Here is a 12,238-nt window from a genome sequence, read left to right on the forward strand (position 1 = left end):
AAAATTGAGTTGGTTAAGATATTTTAATTTGATGTCTTGCATGAAAGGGGCTTGTTGCATAATGAGATGTGATGCGCCATGCCAATTTGGATCCCCAGATGCTTCATCAAGTATATTTATAATTGCTACTTGATGTAATTAATTGTGACCACTTGCTACATTGTGTCATCATCATATAACACCAAAAACTAATATGAACTCGGAAGGGCTTGGGCTACTGTTTATTATATACTCTTTTCCCGTAGGTTGGATCCAGGCTTCGCCTACATTAACTATAACTCAGCACTCGGTAGGGACTCACTTAGACCCTGCAGCTGAAGCTGGGAAGAGTGAAGAGAGGGATCTATAGACTGCTACTGGGACATATTACATTAGAAAGCTGCGTGTAAGCGTCGTTTCACTCGCACCGCTCCGTGGGTTTTGATTATCGTTCGGGACAAGAAACATAGGGAAAGGACTCGGCACTAAACTAATCTCATATATAAGCAGGTGCCCTAACTGCCGCTGCCCTTGCTGCTCCATTTCTTGGGTATGAGTTTGAGTAGCTGACGCGAGAGGACTTCCTCATCTTTGAAAGTGCTCCAGCCAAAGATCTTCTAGCGCGGTAATCACATAAGTTTGATTGCAGTGTGGCGAAGGTTAGACCAATAAGGATAGAGGTGTGGGTGAAGGAAGTTATAGTAAGGTGCTAAAGCACAGGTACGAACTCTATTTGGTCTAAAATATAATATGTTTGTAACAAATGGTTGATGCAATTGATCACTAATCAATATTGACCAAGTTGATCAAGCTCGAGTTGTGATTTCAATGTTTGATCAATATGTTAAGTTGATTGAGCGAAGAGTCAAGTAGGTAAAGGTGTTAGTACCGATGAAATCAAAATATCTCCACAATGGTATGATATTGTCCACTTTGGGTCTAAACCCTTATGGCTTTATTTTTGGACTCTCCCCAAAAGGCCATACCAATGGAGATACTTTTCATCCTTTTAACCCCATGATCTTTTCCATATACTTTAGATGTGGGACTATGTTTGCACTCTTACAAACCAACAATCCCCCCTCAAACAAAGGACCACAGACCCTCCCTCAACGTCGTTTTTGATGTCTGAATCCTCGACCCACCAGGACTTTTTGTCCCTCGGTCCACCCGACCTACTAGGACTTCCCACCTAGCCGCAGCTAGGACTTTTTGCCCCTCGGTCCACCCGACCTATTAGGACTTCCCACCTAGTCACAACTAGGATTTTTTGCCTCTCGATCCACCCGACCTACTAGGATTTCTCACCTGGTGTCTGGTCCTCTTGATTCAGACACGGGAGCACCCACTTCCTTTGTTTAAGGTTCAAACCACATGGTTAGATCTGGATCATGGCTCATCCGACGGTTAGTCCGGTGAAGAGCAGTCTCGCTCTGATACCACTTGTTAGTACCGATGGAATCAAAATATCTCCACAATGGTATAATATTGTCCACTTTGGGCCTAAACCCTCATGGCTTTGTTCTTGGGCTCTCCCCAAAAGGTCTCATACCAATGGAGATACTTTTTATCCTTTTAACTCCATGATCTTTTCCATGTATTTTAGATGTGGGACTATGTTTGCACCTTTGCAAACCAACAAAAGGTTGATTGGATACTTGACAAGATATGAAAAGTCCAAGTGGGACATGGGTTACCAGATGTTTGATAGTCGAAAGTTCAACATGGAGTTGGCATGAGATAAAAAGTCCAAGTGGTAATAAAGGATCAGACATTTAGTGATGACGAAAATTTTGCTAGATCAAAGTTGATGAGATGCTAGATAATGATTAAGTCCCGACATGTCAAGGTTGACCAAATACTAGGCAACGAAAAATCTCGTCAGGTCAAGATTGATCGGATGTTGAGTAAAGGAAGTCTTGGTAGGTTGAAGTGAATCGGATACAAGGGTGATGACGAAAGTTCTAACATGTCATGGTTGATCGAATGTTAGACAATGATGAAGTCATAGTAGATCAAAATTAATCAGATGTTAGACAATGGAAAATCAATGCAACTTAAGGTTGACTAGATGATGAGCAAAGGAAGTCTTGGTAGGTTGATAGAATGTTAGGCAATGATGAAGTTCCTGCATGTCAAGGTTATCGGATAAGCAACGGAAAGTCTCGACTTGTAAAGATTGATCGAATTCTAAGCAAAGGAAGTCATGATAGGTTGAAGTCAACGAGATACCAGGGTGATTACAGAAGTCTTGACAGGTCAAGGTTGATCGGATGCTAAGCAATGAGAACTTCTGGTAGGTCAATGCTGATTAGATGCTAGGCAACAAAAAGTCTTGACAGATCAAGGTTGATTAGATGTTGAGAAAAGAAAGTCTTGGTAGGTTGAAATCAACCGCATATCAGGTAAGATGAGAATTCCACTTGTAAAGTTGAGTATTAATCGATTGATAGAGTGTATCAATCGATCGATGTACTCTAAATCTCGAAATTGAGATTTTGAGATATTTTTAGGGTTTGTTGTAGTAATTAGGTTTTTGCCATAATAATTAGGATTGCTATAGTATTCATGATTTATTGTAAATCTTGAAACTCAAAAAATTAGAGTTTGCTACAGTAATTAGGGTTTGCTACACTAGCTTTGGGGCTTGCTATAGTAAGCGAATTTAGGAGTGTTGCTACAATACCAACGATTGGTGAGTTCCATCAATCGATTGGTGACATTGTAGCAATGAACAAAATGCTTCCGAATCGATTGGTAGATTTTTGAGAGGTTAGAGACAAAGTGTTGTTGCATTTTTCAACCATCAAAAGATATTTCAAAGTGACAAGCAAGCATCCAAAATAAAATTCTCAATTGAAAAGTGTTTCTGCTTTCATTTCCATTTTTATTTTATATTGCTTGTATTTGTTCTTGTAAAAACTTATTGTAAGAGACTTCTTTATCTCTGAAAGGTATCCGAAAAGGAAAAGTTCATAGTGGAAGGAAATCACTAGGAGTATGCTTTGGATTAATCGTCTAAGAGGTGAATATCAAATAAATCTCGGAGTTGTGCATGTGGCGTCGATTTTGGATTTGAGTTTTTGCTACATATTCAAATGACAAGTACGAGATCAAAACTAAAAGTGATCAAAGTTATTCACCCCTTCTAACTTGCAAGGTCCTAGCAAAAACAAGATTAGGATCTTAAGGAATATTATAATTTAAATAATAATTTAAATACAAAGTTAGAGGTTTTAGATGGTTAACTATGTTAATTTTAGCCCAAATAAGCCGACGTTCAACGTTGACAATTATACAAGTTTATAAGTTTATGTTCAAATTATATTTTGATTCTTTTACTATGGCAAAGAACACATCTATGACACAATCATATTCAAACAAAAATAATTTTCTACGTGTTAAAATATAACTTAAAAATCTTATAGAATAATTATCTTTTCTTAAAATATGATTGGCATTTTTTAATGTTAAACAAATAAAAGAAATTAAATATTATAAAAGCCATTATTTAGGTGTTTTATGCTTTAAATAATAATGAAGGACAACGAATATTCATATCACATAAAATAGCATTTTAAATATGCATACTCTTAAATAAAACTTGCTTTGGTTTAATACTTCAATGTATATACATTTATCAAATTTTAATTATTTGATGAATATAATCAACAGTGGTTAGGAGAAATGAATGTTAATTTAATATAATGATGTTGCTAGAAAATTATTTGAGTGGGGTCATGAATATCAATTCCAAGAGTAATAATTTTGAAATAAATAAATTAGATATCTTCAAAACATGAAGATAAATGAGATGACAAGTGACAAATATATACAATTATAATATATAAAATTAAATATGATACAAATAAATATCATCATATAACAAGAGCAACTAGAAGCAATGATGAGGAGTGATAAAAGGTAGGATGATATACCTATGCAACGAGAGTTCGAATTTCATATTAGACATTTTCAAATGTCCATCGTGCTTTCTAAATTTACTAATGGCTTATCTATAGGGTCGGATCATCCACCTTCAAAAATAATTAGATTGTGAGGATTAAATATTTGAGTTAATAAAAAACAAGGAAGGATATCGATGCTCTAGCGAATCATTAATGTGTAGCAAACATGAGTGTCAATGATAGTGAGAGGCATAGAGTGATAGGAGTATATATTATTTTTAATTAAATTAAAATATCAAATCTAACCCAATTAAAATTTGTAATTTAGTTGAATTGTTAGATTGATGGAGCATAAGAAAAATTAGTTTGATTTTAGTTTTGTTATGTGTAAACCAAACCACATTGAAAATAAAATTCATCTTTCTAAAATTATATGATATAGATTTGCCTTTGAGATTTATTGTAAATCATTCAGACTAATAATAAATACAAATATAAAATAAGACAATCGCTCACAATGTTATTTGACATATGGTTCAGACTTTAAATCCTACATCACGGCTTAAATGTCATTTATTAAAACTAAATATTTATTATATATAAGTTGTGTGTTTGAGATCCCTTACCTTCTTATTTATGATGACAATAGTGTATTTAAATAGAGAATAAGACTGCTCATTTAGATAACTTTCAATTAAATTCAATTGGCTTAAATGACAATTAGTTAATAGAAATTCCAATAAAAAATTTATTAGCTAACGACTAGAGTTCAGTCGGTACAATCTCCATCGAATTAACTTAAATCATTTTTAGTCAATTCAACAAGTTATAAAACTATAAATGAAATCCTGAATACAAAGGTCCAAGCTTATCTAGTCTATCGAGATTAACTTGACTTGTTGAACTCAAGGTTGTCAAGTTGGGAAGGTTGAGCTGCTGAATTGACGAATGTTGAGTGGCTAACTGTCGAGTGGTTGAGTGGCTGCGTGTCTAAGTTGGCTGAGTTGTTGAGTGGCTGTCGAGAAGGTCAAGTGTCGAGTGGGCTGAGCTGTTGAGTGTCTAAGTCAAGTAGGCTGAGTGCCGAGTAGTCTACAACCGAGTAAGTTGAGTGTCATGCTGCCAAGTTGGATTAAATGTTGAGTAGCCCAAGTAGGTCAAGTGCCGAGTGGATTGAATGTCTCGAGTATCGAGCTATTGAGTGGGCCAAGAGGGGTTGACACTACCAAGGCATGTATTAAACACAATTTAAAAAAAAAAATAGATTCCTCTCCTCCTGTGATGCTTAGAGGTTTCGTAAAATGTTTGTTTCTCAATAGACAAAAGCTTGACCACATTTGCAGCCAAACACTAATTGTATATCATCCAGAAAGAAAAGAGCTGTCAAACAAGGATGCCTGGTAGGGAGGTCACGTAGGTGGCACTCGCACATGAGTCAATTTAGTTTAGTACAATTCAGGCCCGAGCGTGCATGTGAGAGATAGTCTCTCATCCATACATATTCACAACATTCAAGATTGTGATTCATTATAAATCAATCATAATGTCATTAACTCCTAAAGTGGGATTAAATCTATTTTCCATTTATTTTTCATTCACTTTCTCTAACAATCCTTGACATAAATAAAAAAAAGTATAGGTGGTATAACAATCTAGGAAATACCTGAGGCTAGTATGCAAAAATAATAGGGATATGCTCACATATCCACACCTATACTGTAATTATAATCAGCTTACAAATTATATCAGAAATAATATAATGAACTAATATAACCTAACTTACAACCAATAGAGTTGGAAAGCCCTTCAACATGGGTGTCATGGGCCTTGAAACAATATCTTGTGGTCTTGGCCTCAAGGTTATTGTCATGCCAATCGCCTCCATTTGAGGAGTCATGAACTGGGACACTACATCGCATCAGTTATACCTAGCTAAGGGTTCAAAATCATCTACACAATCTATTAGGGATAACATATGCATTCTAGGTATGTTACTACTGCTACAAAACAAAACACATGCAAAAAAAATAGAGAATATATAGTTGACAATACAACTTATCAAAATTAGGATTCTCAGTCGATCTTGTTATCCTTATATGATTCTCCAATTTTTTGCAACTACAATCAGAATCTGTGAAATACCCTAAATAGAGTGGGTTGGAGGCTTGATTTAACTCCATTGGGACTGCCTCTTCATTGTCAAGTAGGCCAAGAATCAGCGAGATATCTACCTTGCTAAATATCAATCTTTTCCCATGAAAAATGAAAAGTGTTCCTCTAGATACCAATTGTTAAACATATTTTGGACCAAACCTCTGATATATATATTCTCAAGGATGTCCAAGACCCACGCAAAGGGGATGCTCTTAATCAACGCTTGTTGTTGAGTAGTCGATTTCATGGTCGAAATAAATTGCTTGAACTTACATAGGCTTCTAACCCAATTCATCTTTTTAGTTCGACTTCTAGTGAGGAAACTGGGTCGAGCATTGCTGGTACTTGCAGATGATGTTTTTGAAGCCATCGAGGACTAAAAAACAAAATTGTGCAGTGAGAACCACGAAGATACAACACGATGAGTTTCATACAGAACCCTAACATCAACCCTTTAATTGTGTCCTAAACATCCAAAATCCTAAACTAAATACTCTTATCAGCATATAAATCGTAAGATGACCCCTCCAAACCATAATTGACTCTACATTAAAAATGTTGCCTCAAAATCGATGGTGCCCTAACTACTAAGGAAAATACAAGGAGAAACCATTAAGCTTAACAACACTAAAATATTTTTCCACATACATCAGTTATGATATTCACCAAGATGCATGAGAAGATGATCGCATAAAGATCGTCATGCACTCGACTCTGACGGGAAGAAACCTCTTGGTTCAAATGTGATGGAACTGAGCAAATATAATTTGATTTGAAGCTTTTGATTGTGGTCAAGGTCAGGTTGACTAAGTATAATGGATCAGTTTTGTATTGTACTTCTAGTCTAGGAATACAAGCTACATCGTGCTCTGCTCTTGCTCGGATTAGCAATAGAATGATCCTGCATGATGTAGTATGTTGTTGGTTTGGAAAGACTAGCAACACCTTGTTGCTAGTCTAGGGGGGATCAATAACACCTTGTTGCTGGTTTTGCTAGGATCAACAACAAAGTGTTCTAACATATATGGTAGCATGTTGCTGGTGTGGAAAGATCAACAACACATTGTTGTTGGTCTATAGGGGATCAGCAACATTGTGTTGTTGGTCTTGCTTAGACCAGCAACATAATGGTCCAAAAGGTATGGTGTAGCATGTAGCTGGTGTGGAAATACCAACAACACATTGTTGCTGGTCTAGGGGGATTGATAACAATGTGTTGTTGGTCTTGCTTGAATTAGAAATAGAATGGTCCAATAGGTATGGTAGCATGTTGCTATTGTAGAAAGACCAATAACACATTATTGCTAGTCTAGAGGGGATCAGCAACACCTTGTTGCTAGTCTTGCGTCAAAATCATAACCGATTGCTACGGTATCATAATAGACTACAAAATATTTTGGGATAATGATAGTATTTCTAATTGATAATCGAAGTATTGTAATTGATTAAAAATCATTCTATGACAATGTTCTAAAATCTTAATCAATTGCTACAGCATATCAATCAATTAAAAACCCTTTTGTGATCACGAACCCCTACCACTAATTGATTGATACAATGTACCAATCAATTGATATGCCTGTGTGCAATCAATCGATTTTGAGAAAAAAGTGGATGATAGACTTAGAAACCTCAGAATGACATGGGATCGATTATGTGAGCTCGGGTAGTCCTCTTGAATGTATTCAAGCTCTCAAACACTAATATTATACAACCTATTAAGAGCAGTGATTTTTTGAACATGAATCAATATGAGAAATGGTGTTCAAAGCTCATTATAATTTCACGACAATGATACTCACTAACCGACGCCATAAATATGTTCCTTGGCCTCCCCTCTTTCTGTAGATATAAAGTTTCCAATTTTTTTGAACGTTTAAGGTCCATCAGTCGATTTTGAATAAAAGTGGCTGATGGACCTAGAGACCTCGGAATGATATGGGGTCGGATTCTGTGAGCTCGGACAGTCTCCCTGAACATATCCATGCTCTCATACACCAATGTGATACATCATATTGAGAGTAGTGATTTTTTTGAATAAGAATCGGGTGAGATACGATGTCTGAAGCTCATTATAATTTGCACAACGATGATGCTCACCGATCGACACCATAAATATGTTTTTTGGACTCCCCTCTTTCCGTAGATATAAAGGTTTTAATTTTTGGATCAACCAAGATCCATCAGCTGGTTTCAACTAAAAGTGGTTGATGGCCTAAAAACCTCAGAATGGCATTGGATCGGGTTCTTTGGGCTAGGGTAGTCCCCCTAAACATATCCATGCCCTCATACACCAATGTGATATATCATATTGAGAGTAGTGATTTTTTAGCATGAATTGACATGAGATACGATGTCCAAAGCTCATTATAATTTGCACGGCGATGATAATCACCGACCGACACCATAAATATGTTCCTTGGACTCCCCTCTTTCTGTAGATATAAAGTTTTTGATTTTTGAATTGACCAAGATCTATCAACCAGTTTCAAGCGAAAGTGCCTGATGGACCTAGAGACCTTAGAATGAGATGAGATCAGATTCTGTGAGCTCAGGCAATTCCTCTAAATGCATTTATGCCCTCAAACACCAATGTCATACAACTTATTAAGAGTAGTAATTTTTTGAACACGAATCATCATGAGAAATGGTGTCCAAAGCTCATTATAATTTCACGATAATGATACTCACTGACTGACACCATAAATATATTTCTTGGGCTCCCCTCAAACATCAATGCCAAAAACCATGAAACCCTAACTGAAAATTCCTAAATTCGATGAGAGTATCAAATCAGCAATTCAACCTTAACATTCCATGCAAAATAACAAGCAAATGCAAATGCAATCACTAGCTAACATCACCCAATTCGCAATCACTGAACAAGGATAAAATTGGCATAGAACAGTGTCATTCGATACATAACAGTTATCAACAATAAGTTTCAGAAATTAAGGAGTTAACTAAAGGAATTGATCAACTGTAATTAACTACAAACCAAATTAAACCATTCTAACATGATGCATTGTAACCAATCTACAGATTCCCAGATTTAGAAATAGAATTGACAGAAATGAAATTGAAAATGATAAAAACAGATAACAGGACACAAATTTTAGTTCTTCCCTTCCAACTCAATCCTCATCTTGCCGTCACACAAGATCTGAGAAAATCCTCAGAAATCCCAGAGAAACACCTATCAATCTCAGCTCGGCTTGAATGAAATTAGCTCCACTCTACGCAACTCTGAAACCCTCAAGAACACGAAGAACAGAGCCGAAACAAAAACTTAAGAATCTAGCTGAAAATCCTTCAAGTCGTTAGCGATATGATGCTCAGGAACGCTCGAGATAAAACCCCTCCTAATGTTCTTTACTGCTCCAATTTGGTTGACTCAGAGAATGAATTTGAAACACAATGGCGGAACCGAAGCTTCTGGCGAGACCCTCACCATCGATTTCGATCGCGATTAACACCAATCTAAGGTTGTATTAGCCTTCTAGAATCTGGAAATTGCTTTGGAAGGAGAAGAATTGAAGTTCTGGCCGCGCGAGAGTGATGAAGAACGTGAAAAACGCGAGGAAGAAGTGTTAGGAAGTATACTGAAAAGACTAGCTCTTTTGTATATAAACATTTATTCCTACAAGATAAAATAATTTTAAACCAAAATACATAACAATTTAGAAGAAATAACATATTATAAATTCAATAACATAAGTACAACAACATTAATTTATAACAACAAAGTTTATGATTCATTCTAATTTGAATTTACAAATTTTGTCCTTAATGATTGATATTGTAACCTCTACTCTAAATTTATGAATGTCTTTTTGAGTGAATTGCAATATCAATGTTGTACAACATATGTCTGATATTACATAATGAAAAAATCACAGTCATTCCTACAATTTCATAAATTTAAAATAGTAAATAAAATATAATCACATTGTATCATTGAAATTTAATAATAATGTAGTAAATTTACTTACAATAACAACTGTTGGGGACAATCAACTTTGGTAGAGACTCATTCATCAAAAAGGTGGTATTCTTGCAATCCATTGTGAAGTTCCTTTAATTTATTACAGGAAAGCATTTTCACTCGAGATACCTGTGAGCATCGGATGGAAAAATAATTTATAAAAGCGTATACTAATGTGACATAATGTTAGAATGTAAATTTTAAAAAATTAATACTAACTAGCTATGCAAATATTGATTATGTCTAGAGTTGTAGGACAATAAATTAAAATAGTAGAAGGTTTTTGTGTTGGTATCCATGGCCAATAAATGATAATGTGCACGATCCATATTTATAGGTATAAAAATATATCTAACTTCTCGATTAACTAGATTCATTTTGATAATTTAGTATAAAGTTGATTCCCATAAGTGTTGGTATGATAACTGCAAGATTCAAGATATAATCATAAATTAGTATAATAATATCATAAACATAATAAAAAATTATAATATGAAGTGAAATTTTTATCGTGAATCTGGTTGAGCAATATATAGGTTTATTATATGACCTATTAAACGAAGGTGCTTCCCTAAAAAGTAATGAAGTAAGCATCGATTACTTCCCCGTCTATAAATATGCTACCTAACACACATGAGAGAAAGTCATCTATTGTCAATCAGTACTAACCTTTCTCCCATACAAAGGCAGAATTAGGCTATTTTAAATTTTGAAGCACTAATATCAGGTAGGCCACATCTTTTTCTCTTTTTTCTTCTTTTTCTTTAAATTTTCCTTTGGATACTACAAATAAACAAAACTCAATGTATTTAATAAAAAAATATGAATTAAATAAAAATGCAATTACTATCAAACTTAAATATTACTACATAAATATCAACTCACTTTAATAGCGTTCAATCTCAAAGTGTTAATTTGTTTTTCCCTTCCTTGACTTTTATGGGCCTCTTATTATTCATCAATCTCATCGTCGATTATTACATTGGTATGCTCTTCTTGCATATCAAAATCCACCGCCCTAGATTTTATCACCAAGTTAACCTCCTCATCCTCCTTTATTTCTCTCCTACTCTTCTTCCTACTAGGGATCGGTGCTAGCTATTTAGGAGTATCTTTAGGAGTGGTCCTGAGATCATAGTGGCTTCTGTCATGTCCTCTCCTCATCACATTAATTGAAACTTCTTCAAGATGAGGATCTTCTGCATGGTGGCTAGTTGGATAAGAAAAATCCTCTTTTTGCAAAATAGCAACTAATTCTGCATTTAATTTTGATAAACTTTCATTTTGGAAGGTAAGGGTTTGGATTTGTTTTCCTTTTTCAATGCAATTTAAACATCCAGTTGCTTCCTACGAGTCCATATGAAATTGTGCAACTGATGTCTCACCTTATTGTGGTATAAACTTAAAGTCAATTGGGTGGGGATCCCAAGTAGATGAAATTACTTGAGGGTAGGGAAAATATCAATAATAATTTACAAAATCAATAATGATACATAACTAATTAAAATCCTTTAATTATAAAACATGAATATAACATTAGTTAAAATACACATAATGGTTACCTGAGGAGAGGAGATTCCTTCTAACTTAGCCCTTATATTCTCTAATGAGAATAAGTAGACCTCACTTATTTATTCTCGGTGCTACGATGCTGCTTGGCAGTTGAATAGGGGTATGCTCAAGAAATGAAGCCCATGTTATAATTCAACAATTAGATAATATTACCTAATTATGAAAGAAATTAACTAGTTAATCAAAACTTATAGCAAATAGACTAGCTAATCCCTTCGTATATGCCAGTGAGAGGATAAGACTAGAGTCTTCGATGCAAAAACATCCCCAAATATTGGAAGTTGAGCAACCATATAATTATATATTGTCTCTACCTAATTATAATTTCTTAGGTTATCAAAATCATCTACAATATCTATAATGTCTAAAGGTAACTTATATATACTAGAAGCAAACAAAACAAAAGGAAAAAGACACAAAATATAAAATTTACAAAATAACAAAACATCCATATTTAATTCCACGCAGAGATAATAAGTCCTGAGCAGACTTTCCAATCTGGACAAATTCAATTCTTTACTTGCAAAAAACTTTTTGAATAATTGACCAAAAATAACATTAGAATCCATTTAGACATGCATGCCTTTATCTAGGATTTCAAGCAATAAGGCTACATCTTTCGTTGTTAAAGACATAACCATGT

The sequence above is a fragment of the Curcuma longa genome, chromosome 5 (genome assembly GCF_044706935.1).
Source record: "Curcuma longa cultivar G26 ecotype Majalengka, Jawa Barat chromosome 5, ITB_CL_G26_1.1, whole genome shotgun sequence".
In the NCBI taxonomy this organism is placed as follows: domain Eukaryota; kingdom Viridiplantae; phylum Streptophyta; class Magnoliopsida; order Zingiberales; family Zingiberaceae; genus Curcuma; species Curcuma longa.